General features: G+C 39.7%; 1 protein-coding gene across 2 annotated transcripts in view; it reads right to left on the bottom strand.

Annotated features, from left to right (window-relative positions):
- Nucleotides 1–8,968: 8,968 nt before the first annotated feature.
- The window catches only part of FBXO4 (F-box protein 4), a 287,893-nt gene continuing 283,349 nt past the window's right edge, over nt 8,969–13,512 (bottom strand). Inside the window, exons 9-10 of one of the 2 annotated variants that reach the window (XR_014061365.1) lie at nt 13,152–13,286; nt 8,969–9,055 (exon numbers count right to left, since the gene is read on the bottom strand). The gene's annotated coding sequence lies outside the window, so the exon portion shown is untranslated. The remainder of the gene's footprint in view (nt 9,056–13,151; nt 13,287–13,512) is intronic. The other variant, XR_014061363.1, reaches the window with a different exon arrangement.

Here is a 13,512-nt window from a genome sequence, read left to right as displayed (position 1 = left end):
TCTAGATATTAGTATATATGGACTAAGCATATATATGGAATCTAGAAAAATGGTATTGATGAAACTATTTTTAGGGAATGAATGGAGACTCAGATAAGGAATAGACTTGTGGACACAGTGGGGAAAGAGTGGGATGAATGGAGAAAGTGGCGTTAGCACATACACACCACCATTTGTAAAATAGATAGCTGATGAGAAGTTGCTGTATAACACAGGGATCCCAGCCCTGTGCTCCGTGATGATCTAGAAGGGTAGGATCTGGGGAGGAGAGGGAGGCTCAGGAGGGAGATGGTATATGTATAATTATGGCTGATTTGCCTTGTTGTATGGAAGAAACCACACAACACTGTAAAGCAATTTTCCTCCAGTTAAAAAGTAAATTAAAAAAAGAGTGAATACTATTCTCTACACACTGTCAGAGATTGATTTATGGTGGAAACATTTACAATGACTTTTACTCTAGCATGGAGTGATCATTAACAACGTGCTAATGTAATGCACTCTTGACTCTCTTGAAAAGCAGCCCTGTTAAGACAGAGCTCTGTAGGAGATACACTTATCTGCTTTTATTCATTTAGGGCACCAGAATTTCTTATAATGGGTAAGGTTCTAAACATCCCCAAAGTGAAAAGTGAGAATAAAAGTCGCTCAGTCGTGTCTGACTCTTCTCTACCCCATGAACTGTACAGTCCATGGAATTCTCCAGGCCAGGATACTGGAATGGGTAGTCTTTCCCTTCTCCAGGGGATCTTTCCCACCCAGAGATTGAACCCAGGTCTCCCACATTGCAGATGGAGTCTTTACCAGCTGAGCCACAAGGGAAGCCCAAATATCCCCAGGCACTGTCTAATTCATTATAGGGAGGAAGTTCTTTAGATTGAGACTTTAAAGACACCAAAATGATACCACACTATATAACTGACCTCAGCAAAGGATATATGCATATGTACACATACATGTGTCTATGTATTTATCATCTATCTACCAATCACGAATTTTGATACCTATTTCCTAACTAAGGAATTAGAAATAACTCATGACTATCATGATTAAGACCTGGGTTTCATCCCTGGTTTGGGAAGATCCCTTGGAGGAGGGCACGGCAACCCTCCAGTTTTCTCACCTGGAGAATTCTCCAGTATTCTCACCTGGAGAATCTCTGTGGACAGAGGAGCCTGGTGGGCTACAATCCATGGGGTTGCAAAGAGTAGGACACGACTGAATGACTAAGCACAGCACAACATCATGGTTAAGAGAGTAATCTTCATCCTTAACTGATGTAGATCCTAGTCCAGCATCCCATGATGTGTCCCTCCCAAGCAAGCTTAATAAAGGGCTTTAGAATTAACACTAGAAGAACCACACTGAACACAGGCTGTGCTCTTTGAAGGTGAGCTGATAAATTTCCTCATAGCAGACATTTTAGTATGCTTTGGAGATACTATTTTTTATGGGAATACACCTGTTAATTTTCTTTCAAAAAATTAAATTCATTACATATAACTTTGTTTTTAAAATATCCTTTTGGGAACATGTATATTCACATGTATTAAAAGTCACCATATAAATGAAAATAATTAAATTCTACTAACTTTGTCATTTTTACATCCTCAAAGAACCTCACAAAAACTCAATTATGTGAATCACCTTGAAGTGATTGCCTGTGTGTCATTAAATTACTTCTTACTTTAATACTTTGGTTTGCCTTGATAAATTCCATCTTGCACAGGAACCTGCAATAGCTCCGTTCTCAGCTGGATGGGAAGTGTAGAGAGTCCAATAGAGCCTCCTTAGAGCTACAGTTCTCTCCAGGTTCTGATTCCTACACTGGGCCCTTTCCCCTCAAACTTTCCCTTCAAGCCCTCTTTCTCTGGCCTGATTCCCCCATTTTCTATGCTATTGTCTAATCTAAAAATAACTAACATTCATTTAACAGTAACTATTAATACAGCCTAATCAACCTACTTCAAATCAACCTACATAAAAATATCCTTGGCTCTGCAATAAAAATAATCTGCTGTTGGGTCACTGTTTATTGTAACTTAGGCCAATCAGGCCTGAAAGTCAACTACTAACGGGTGTTTTGTTTAATCTGCAAAGTATTTTAGAAATTGGTTAATTGGAGGCAAGATACATTTAAATGAAAAGGAATAGAGGGATCTACCAGCTAGTGAGCTGAAGGGCAGAAGTCAAGGCTGCTTGACTTGTTTAGTGTTTGAAGATAGGCTGTCATGCTTTAGGTTTCAAGGAGATTTCTGATAGGAACACAGAGAAGGTGATCCAAAGAACTGTTAAGGATTTCAAAAGGCCATCCCAGAATGTGGCTCTTTTTAGAAGCTTCTTTGGAAGAATGGCAATCTTGCTTTATCATAAGTTCATTTGCGGATGTTGGTCTTTTAGAGCTTTGTTTCTCAACTGAATTTTTGAAGTTATTTGTCTTACTTCAACCTGTTCCTGAAAGGTTGTAATGTTTCGTTCATTAAGATCTTTCATTCTGGTATGCCCTCAAAGGTATGAGCCCAAGGCCCAGGAAATATTAACATTCTACCACCTTATGATTCTTCTATATTCAGAGATGATCATTATACCGTGATTACAAAATGAAGCACAGTCTGTATTGTTATGTGAAGATGAAAGTGTGAATTCTCATAATCCTGTAAGTCAAAGAAGTTTATCCATTGGATTATTCACCAGGCTTACCGCCTCACCCTGTGTTTGTAATGTAAATGAACCCTTTGTGCTTCCATATTCCAACCTTAAACATCCAAGTTATGAGAGAACAGACATTTCCATGTAAGAGTTATGAGATTTTAACAATACATTTACCGTTTTTATTAGTGATAGTGTTTCCTTCTATTTGGAGAGTTAAGGATGAAAGGTTGTTAGCATTTGGTGGTTTTGTTTGGTTTCTACCTTTAACACACGTGAAAAGAAATGGATGACACGATATAAATGGCTAGTGATGAGACTTTTGAATTCTGCATCAATATTGCAATCCCTCAGCTAAATCTGCAATCATCTTTTCTTCAATACGATTAAAACTTAAGTAGGTGGTACAGTGTGATGGATGTAGAGTAGTTTAACAGAGATAAAGTGTAGAATTATCTTTTATTAGGGGCACTTAGGATAATTTCCTTTTCCATCTGAATGCCTGTTTAAGTTGCCTTTTATGTCTAAAATTTTCTTATTAATCAATTATCATCTTAGCATTTTCAATCCAACAAATATACTCCTTAACTCTTTAATTCACTGCTACATCTCAAGTTGGGTCTCTGAATCTTAGCTACTATGACACATTAATAAAACTGTAGCAGTTTGAAAAGAAAAAATATCTTTCCAACTTGTTCCAAACAAAGCAGCACAATTTCATAACTGCAAGGGACCCTGGAAATGTTTTAGCCCAACATCTTCATTTTAATAGAAGTAAGACCTATAGTAATAGAAAAATTTGTCTATCACGCTACTTGCTGGCTCTGAAACCCATGCTTTTTTGTTTTGGGTGTAAATTTGATCTTGCTATATCGTGGTTCTGGCATGTGGAAGAATACTTTTACGTCACACATCACTGTTAGGCGTGCTGATAGCTAAAGATGGAGGGAGCCTGCCTCTGCAGAGACCGAACAGCTTACTGGGTATAGCTCTGTCCTAGACTGAGAAGACCCTGGCTTGCAAGCCTGACTCTACTGGCTGTTACTTTAGGCAAGTTACTTAACTTTTCTGACCTCAATTTCCTTATCTATAAAACAGAGTTTATAATCTCTCTAAATCTACAGGTTATTGTAAAGGTCAAACAAGGCTCTGACACGTATTATGAACTCAATATGCTTTGGAATAAGTATCCCAACTCTGATTTTCAGTTTAGTAATTTTATCGTTGAGAGCTTTATCTCTTTATCTTCAGGCCACAGAATTCAATAAGCAGAGGGTAAGAAAGATCTAAATCAATTCTAACAGACGGGTCTCAGTGTTTTGATTTGTCAAACTCAGCTAGGCTATATAAATTGGAAATCTGAGATTCAGATAATTTTTACCACAACAACTCCAGGCATTAGCACATCTTACTCAGCTTGTGACTTCTCCAGGGGATACAGACTTGAGAGCCCTCTAGTGAGTCCATTTTAGAGGATTTAATCCCCATCTTCTTCTCAGTTTACCTCCCTAAGAAAACTACAAGAGGAGAAGAAAGTCAAATTTGAATTTCCTGAATGCTTGTATCAATATGTAAAAGATATCCTAAGTGTGTGATTCATGTTTTCCCATATTTGAGCGTGAGTAGTTTTTTAGGAAGTGATCTCAGAGGGTATCAGTAGGGGAGCAGAAAACGAGACAGAGAAGTGAAGGAGGTGCATTATCAAGCAGGTCAAGCAGTCATTGCTGTGAACAACTGAGGCTCAATCTCTCTGTGGCACTAGATGTAAAACACACCAAGATTTATCAGACATGAAATGTGAAGAAGCTGATATTTACCCTTCAACTTCAGGCATCCCTGATCGAGAGCTGTTCCTGGTGATTTAATTCCCTGAGACTTCCAGCCTGTGGCATACATGGACTGAGACAAAGCCATGTGTCAGGATAGTGCAAAGGAATGCTTAATACTTTAGGGGAGTTTCCTAAGTAATAATAATAATGATAAAAAAGAAACCATTCTAAAACACAATACACCATTATCTCTGTGGTGCCCATTTTCCACTTGGTCCATAGTGACAAGATATTTATCAAGTTGGTGGAAACATCAACAGCCCAAGACTTGGCTCTTCATTAAGTATTGTATTCTGCAAAAATTCAGTTGAGTACTAATTATAAATGGACAGAAGGATAATATAGATAATACTGAAAGAATAACAATATAAGGAAAGTTAGCACAAATCTAACTCAAAGTTCGGAAGAAGTTCAAGTTATTCCTCTGGCATATGCTTTCACTTGGGGCAAGAGCGAAGGGTGGGAAATTTCAAAATTACCCAACATGTTTTCTTATTGCACTTGGAAAGATGTCTCGAGTTTTTTCTTTTATTTTTCCATTTATGAAATGAGCCCAATTGCTCATGTTTCTGAGATGTATTCACGCAACTAAGAACTAAAGCACCATCTTGGGTCTTTCTTTTTGTCTACCTAGGCTCACTAACCTGCTAAAAGGAAGAGACACTGATAGCATGTATTACATTTACTTCTATGGCATCGCTTGCAGTAACAGCAAGGCAATGTTATCTTTCCTTTTTGCAGTCTAAGTTTTAAACAGATAAGCCCTGTTAATGATGTTTCATCAATAACTTTTGGTGAGGCAGGGTATCCATAACCTACTTTGTAGAGGCAGCTTTTGAATAAGAGTTGTACATTAGAACAGCAGCTAAATGGTTGTTGTAGGAGCCACAGATGTAAGGTAAATTAATTTATATTTTTGTATGCCCTGTGAGATTAATTTATATATTGGTATATCATAGTATGGTAAGAGTGGTAAACCCAAACTATTTATTTATTTATTTATTTTCAAACTATTTAAAAGTATGTCTATGAAGTCAGAACATTTGTTCCCACTGGGCATTAGGTGGAAAATCAGGCATAAAGTTGAGTTTGGTCAACACTATGCTTTGGTTGATTGTTTACAGATTCTGCATGGTCAGTCATGTCCAACTCTTTTGCGACCTCATGGACTCTAGCCTGCCAGGCTCCTCTGTCCATAGTATTATCCAGGCAAGAATACTGGAATGAGTTGCCACGCCCCCTCCAGAGGATCTTCCTGACCTGGGATCAAACCCACATCTCCTATGTCTCCTGAATTGCACGCAGATTCTTTACCACTGAGCCACCTGGGAAGCCCTGTTTACAGATCAACCACCAACAAAGCAAAAGAGGGACGTTGGATTTGAGGGGATTGCTTTTAATGATTGCAACTAGTTAATGAATTGTTAGTGGAATGGCAATTAAACATCTGATTGATGACTAAACAATCAACTGGGAAAAAATAGTTAATTCCTTTAAAAAAATTTTTTAAATGGAAGCATTATAAAGCAGGTTGGCAAACTATGGCCCATGGGCCAAATCCAACCCATTTTTTTACAAAGTAAAGTTTTATTGAAACTCTAGCCATGCTCCTTTACATACTGTTCAGGATTATTGTTGCATTATTGTGGCAGAATTGAGTAGTTGTGACAGAGATCAATGACCCTCCAAAGCTTACAATACTTACTATTTGACCTGTTACAGAAAAAGTTTACTTGCCTCTGCTACAGAGATGTGACAATTTTTTGGTATGAAATTTGTTTATAGACTGCTACCTATAGAGCCCAAAGATGTGGGTTACATTGCTATGTGTTATGTGTTTCATGTGCTATGTGCACATGTTAATATCACCTTACCATGATGACTCTGATCTTCCCTCTTACTTCTCAGCTCATGGCAGAGGGAGGATACTATTTCTCCTAAACAAACAAATAGCAAAAGCTCTTCTGATGAACTCCAGTCTTCCTAATGTACATCAGGGAATATTAACTTTGTTCTGGCAAGAAGAGTCTTCCATTCTATGCTGAGTCAATTGTTACTCTAATACAATGGTTCTCAAACTGTAGGGTATATGTCAGAATTATCCAGAGAACTTTTTAGATTGAAGAGTACTGGGCTTAATCCCTCCTTTACTCCTAGTTGCTGGTGTAGTTGCTCTAAGGTGGGTCTGAAAAATCTGCATTTCTAAAAAGTTTTCCAAGTGATGCTTATGATGCTGGTCTAGAGACCACCTCTAAGAACCACTGCTGGAATACACTGAGACTGATTAATGTCTGTCTATCTCTTGTACAGGCACTTTGCCCTAAAATTTAAACAACTGTTACCTGCTCATGGCTTAGTAGAGAATGGTAATCAACAAAGAACTAGCAACAATCTCCTTAAAGGTGATTATTTCACACTATTTCAGGATACCAATTAAAGAAAAAAGAACAAAAATAAGTGAGATTAATCAGATTTAGCTATCAAGCTATTAGAAGGGAGCAGAGACAGATTTAAAAGACAGATAATATAGAAAATTTTCATTCTGTGGGTGTGTAGCTATTGACAGCAGAAGGTAGGAGTGTTAGTGAGGGTAGGAGAGAAGAGATGAGACATTATAAGGTGCTGAAATGTCAAAATGTTCTCAGCATTTTTAAGTACATGATTCATTAGGTAGTGAATTATAGAATTTACATTGTGCTGCTGCTGCTGCTGCTAAATCGCTTCAGTCGTGTCCGACTCTGTGCGACCCCATAGACGGCAGCCCACCAGGCTCTGCCGTCCCTGGGATTCTCCAGGCAAGAATACTGGAGTGGGTTGCCATTTCCTTCTCCAGTGCATGGAAGGGAAAAGTGAAAGTGAAGTCGCTCAGTCGTGTCTGACTCTTAGCGACCCCATGGGCTGTAGCCTACCCGGCTCCTCCGTCCATGGGATTTTCCAGGCAAGAGTACTGGAGTGGGGTGCCATTGCCTTGAGAGATCATCTAATACTATCTTTTTCCCACATATGAATTTGAGTTAATTTAAGATGTATGTGTTTGGATTTACATAAATATTTATTCCCTGGTAACTCAGTGGTAAAGAACCCTACTGTCAATGCAGGAAACACAGGAGATGTGAGTTCAATCTCCTGTATCTCCTGAGATCCCTTGGTCAGGAGGATCCCCGGAGAAGGAAATGGCAACCCACTCCAGTATTCTTGTCTAGGAAATTCCATGGACAAAAGAGCCTGGCAGGCTACAGTCCATAGAATCACACAGAGCAGGACATGACTGAGCGACTGAGCATGCATGCACATTATTCCATAAAGCTTTAATGTTAAAACTGCTCAATTGGCCTCATGTTCAATAGATTTGCAAAATCCTTTTATGGTCAAAGATTTATTTTATAACTAGAAAAATAAGAAGCAAATTACATTAAACACCTAATATCATATAACAAACCACTAATAAGACAAAGAGAAATGCTAAGTTCCCTTGATTCTTGGTGAATAAGGCAGATGTTAGTGGAAACAAATAAGCAATAGAGGTTTATTTTTCTTGGATACCTTGTAACTTAAGTTGTTTTGCCTTTTCTTGAGAAAAGCGCAGGGAGAAATTTAACCTCAAAAGATCAAATTTGAACTGGGCAGTGGTGAACAAATATAATTCACCCCCTACTTTCTCAACAATCATTAGTAAACACAATTGAAGAGGCTTCTTATAAGAGAAAGTTCTGAAAATTCAGAACTAGGAAAACTTAAACCTAATGTTTCTCACTTCCTTCCGACTTTTCCTGTGTCTGTTGCAACACTTGACTTTTCCTCCGCATCTGTGCCCATGGATTTCTGAATTGCTGACACCATGGTCTCTCTAGTTATTGCTCCTGAGGTGATGAGGCCCAAGCTGGGCATGTCTACAACTGAGCTCCCCCTGCCCTTTCCTTTCTTGTCCCCAATTGCTCTCTCTCTGCATTTCCTTCCTCCTGTCAAAGTTATCATTTCTCTACAGGCATACAAGCTCAGAACCTCAGTGAGAATCCTGCCAACTCCTGCTTCCCTCTCAAATCTAGCCTGTTCTCAGTCTTCTCTATTCCTCTTTTATAATATCTTTCACACCTGTCCCCTTGTCTCTCTCCTTCTATCCTTCATTTCCATTCCCCACTTCCCACTCTAACCCCCACTCAAGGCATAATGGTTAAGAGCATGGGCTTCAAGCCCAGACACCTAGATTTCGCTGCCAACTCCCATGCCTCTGAGCTGGGTGACTTTTGATGTTGAAGTGTCTGAGCCTCAGTGTCATCATTTCACTTTAAAAGTGGGCCTAATAATATTTGCCCGTAGGGTTGTCATGAGGATGAAATAACATACTCACAATGTGTAGCATGGTATCTGGCATATGGTAAGTGCCACCAAATAGAGTGACTATAAAAGTGATCATTCAAGAGGCTAACTTATTGTGTAACTTCAATTTTCTTTGGCCCATTATATACAAGTACTCACTTTTGTATATAATCTTGTATTCCAAATTTTCTTTTATTTTCTTGCATAAAATCTTATTGTTTTATGTGAAGAATTCATCTTCCACCCTAGAGAAAAGGATCCTGCAGAGAGAGAAAAAAAAGAACTCACTGTGTAGGGACAGTGGTGAAAATTTCTTCCTTTGTGCAAATCTCAGAAAATCAAAGAAGGCTCTCCCCTGATCCTTCTGACAGTATTTACATATTATGTTTAAGGTTTTAGGGTGCTTTCATATTTGCCATTTCTCTTGAGTTCTACTGTTATGGATCAAATTGTGTTGCTCCCAAATCCTTAAGTTGAAGTCCTAAACTCCAGTACCTCAGGATGTGATCTTATTTGGAAAAAGATTTGTTGCAGATATAGTTAGTTTTTGATGAGGTTATACTGGAGTAGCCTCTAATCCAATATGATTGGTATACACACAAGGAGAACATCATGTGAACATGAAGGCAGAAATCAGAATGATGCAGCATAAGTCAAGGAATGTCAGAGATAGCCAGCAAACCACCAGCTGCTAGGAGAGAGGCATTGAGTGGGTTCTCCTTTGCGCTGTCAGGGGAAGCATGGGCCTGTGGACACTTTGATATCAGACTTCTAGCCTGTAGAATTATGAAATGATAAATTCCTATTGTTAAGGCCACTCAGTTTGTGGTAGTTTGTTATGGCAGCTGGCAAACTAATATGCTTACAAAGATGTTAGGAGACAGAGCAGGTGGCAACTGCACAGCAGATCAGGGTCTGAAGAAGCTACTTCCACAGAAGCTGGGGAGAAACCAGACAGACAGAGAGTTGCTGCCAGGTAGAAGTCAGGGGCCCCAGTCTGCATCCTCAGGCCGCACCTCTGCTTTATTCACTGCTCGTACCCAGCAAGGAGAGAAACAGGAAGTTAGATCAGAAGATGAGGCCTGAGCTAGCCTCTGGGAAGCCCCAAAGTGCAGGCAGCCATCTCCTCATTGCAGAAGGTCATCTTCCTGTGAGTGGAACCCTCTGGGGCCACTAAAGGGCAGAGGGCTTATGCTCCCAGTCCTGGTTTTTAGTTTGTAGAATTTTCCATCTAACACAGTTTCCCAGTGCATTGAATTCTCATAGTCAACCAGTATCATCTCTGCTCTACCTAACCCACAGGCCAGAACAAATTATAATTACACTCTTAAAGGCAAGAAGGGTAATTTGACTCAGAAGGCCAGGCCAACAGGCACAGAACATGTGCCAGTGCCAGCTATTTTCTACATCTGAGTTTTCCCCTTTAATTGTAAATTTAAGACCGTTCAATGAAAAACAGAATCAGCTGGAAGTCTGATGTCAAGATATGCAGGATTTTATTTTAATCAGAAAATAAATCCCTTTTAAAATTATTGTCTGAAAAGCACCAAGATCAACCCTCTTGAGAGCTAATTTTGGTTTCTTCATGGTAAGGAGCTCAGCAGCCCAGATTATCTCAGGAAAGACACCATCTGTAGGTCATGTGGAGCACACTGGTGGAGTCCAGCAACACGTCTCCTGTGAATTGTGCAGAATTATGTTTCCTTGTTTTCTGTGGGGTTTTTTCTTTTGAAAACCTTTTGTAATAAAAAGGTGCTATCATCCCCCCTTCATAAGACTCATTTAGGCCTAGACAAACATGAGTGGAACCTTAAAACACATTGACTCGAAATCTGATTGACCTTTCTGTAATAAGTTTACTAAAAGAAGACCACATGCTTGGGTATGTGCTAAGTCGTTTACTGTGTCCAACTCTTTGTGACCCCATGGACTGTAGCCTACTAGTCTCCTCTGTCTGTGGGATTCTCCAGGAAAGAACACTGGAGTGGGTTGCCATGCCCTCCTCTAGGGGATCTTCCCAACCTAGGGATCGAAACTGCATCTCCAGCACCTCCTGTGTTGCAGTGGATTCTTTTCTGCTGAGCCACCAGGAAGGCCAGGAAGACCACATACATATTTAAATTTGAATTTCAGTTAAACAATGAATAATTTTTTTTTTACTATAAATGTCTCTCAAATATTGTATGGGATATATCTATAGTAAATTCAAATTTAATTGGATGTCCTATATTTTTATTTGCTAAATCTGGCAACCCTACTCTGTCAAGGTTAGAGGTTTTTATATTCCAGTTTTTCTATTCCTTTGATCAAAATAGAAGACGTTACTTGGTTCTTTTTTTCATCAGCAAAGAACTTTGAGTGTACCTAGAACAGTTTTTTAAAAAAATGTTCTCCCTCTAATCCTATCCTGCAAATAGGTTCATCAGTACCATTTTTCTACATTCCATATATATGTGCTAATATATGATATCTGTTTTTCTCTTTGTAGTTTATTTCACTCTGACAGACTAGGTTCATCCACATCACTATAACTGACTCAATTTTGTTCCTTTAGGACAGGAATAGAGTTGCAGACATGGAGAATGAACTTGTGGACACAGTGTGGGTGGGAAGGAGAGTGGGGGATAAATTGAGAGAGTTGCATAGACATGTATACACTACCATGTGTAAAATGGTGCTTCCCCAGTAGCTCAGCTGCTAAAGAATCTGCCTGCAATGCAGGAGACCCTGGTTTGATTTCTGGGTTGGGGAGATCCACTGGAGAAGGGATAGGTTACCCACTCCAGTATTCTTGGGCTTCCCTTGTGTCTCAGCTAGTAAAGAAACCGCCTGCAATTTGGGAGACCTGGGTTCAATCCCTGGGTTGAGAAGATACTCCGGAGAAGAGAACGGCTACCCACTCCAGTATTCTGAACTGGAGAATTCCATGGACTGCATAGTACGTGAGGTCGCAAAGAGTCAGACAGGACTGAGCAACTTCCACTTTTGTACGTGTGAAATAGATAGCTAGCAGGAAGCTGATGTATAGCACTGGGAGCTCAGCTAGTTTCTCTGTGATGACCTAGAGGGGCGAGGTGGGTGAGGGGAGTGGGAGAAAGGCTCAAGTAGGAGGGAATATATGTATATGTATATATATATGTGTGTGTATATGCTATATCATGCAGTTGTACAACAGAAACTAACACAACATTGTAAAACAACTGCATTCAAATAAAAAAAAATGTTCTCTCTAATCATTCAGTTAAAGCATATGGGTACTGGTTAAAATGTCAACTCATAAGTCTCACTCAAGTCATGTTTAATAACTGGATTCTCAAGCTCCTCAGGAGAGCCTTACACACTGTAAAGAAATGACCCCGAGGATGTGGACTTCAGTTAAAGCCTGATGTGAGTGTCCTTTCTCACTGCAGAATGCTTCATTCTGAGGAAGTGTTAAGATTTGATAGCACTGGAGACTGTTAAATTTTTACCAGTTATTGGTTATTTAAAATAACACCATTTATTTCTAATGTCCTTTCTAGAAATTGTCAAAATACATGCTTGTATTTCGGCTTCTCGGGTGGCACTACAGGTAAAGAATCTGTCTGCCAATGCAGGAGATGTAAGAGACACATGTTCGATCCCTGATTCAGGAAGATCACCTGGAGGAGGGTATGCCCACCCACTCTAGTATTCGCCTGGAGAACTCCATGGGCAGAGAAGCCTGATGGGCTACAGTCCATAGTGTCACAAGGTGTCAGACATGACTGAAGTGACTTAGCATGCACATATGTGCTGTGCTGTGCTTAGTCGCTCAGTCATGCCTGACTCTTTGGTACCCTATGGACTGTAGCCCACCAGGCTTCTCTGTCCATGGGATTCTCCAGGCAAGAATAGTGGAGTGGGTTGCCATGCCCTCCTCTAGGGGATCTTCCCAACCCAGGAATCGAACCCAGGTCTCCAACATTGCAGGTGGATTCTTAACCAGTTGAGTTACCAGGGAAGCCCAGTATACATGAGTATTTGTATTTAATTAAATTGGTTAAAAAAAACAAGGCTATACTTTTTATTCATCAAAATTATTTGCCCATACACTTGTGCTCATATCCAGACCCAGGCCTAGGGACACACTATCATTTGCAATAGAACCAACTTATAAGAAGAGAGAAAAGGAGAAAACAGTCTGAGCAGTTTGATAACAGTAGTTTGTTTTTACACCATTTTTTGTGTAGGAGGGGTCAACTGATGCTGGTGGGTGGATTCTCCAGAAATACATTGAAATGGAATTTGTGCTACACATGTCTATAAAGGGAAGGGGAATAAAACAGGACTGGAGAGAGAAAACTGCAATTCCAGACAAATAGAGTCACTACCAACCTTGTGTGATAAGTTGCTTGAGTCCTGTATGACTTTTGTGTGATCCCATGGACTGTAGCCCGCCAGGCTCCTCTGTCCATGGGATGCTCGAGGCAAGAATACTGGAGTGAGCTGTCACATCTTTCTTCAACCAACCTTGAGGGAAGAGTAAATTCTGTCTTTATGTATTTGTGGGCAAACTGATAAATTTACAGTTAGAAAAATAATCAGTCTAGGTGCTTTGTCCTTGAGTAGGCTGGGTAGGGTTATCAAAAAAAATTCATTTATTATCTTTTAAGTCTACACAAGTTTTTAGTAGTTTGGGCTTCCCTGGTGGCTCAGCTGGTAAAGGAATCTGCCTCCAATGTGGGAGTTCAGTTTT

This window comes from Giraffa tippelskirchi, chromosome 8, assembly GCF_054371585.1.
Source record: "Giraffa tippelskirchi isolate mGirTip1 chromosome 8, T2T-mGirTip1v1.2.pri, whole genome shotgun sequence".
Classification (NCBI taxonomy): Eukaryota; Metazoa; Chordata; class Mammalia; order Artiodactyla; family Giraffidae; genus Giraffa; species Giraffa tippelskirchi.
Note: the sequence above shows the minus strand (reverse complement) of the source record. Positions and strands in the feature narration are given on the sequence as shown.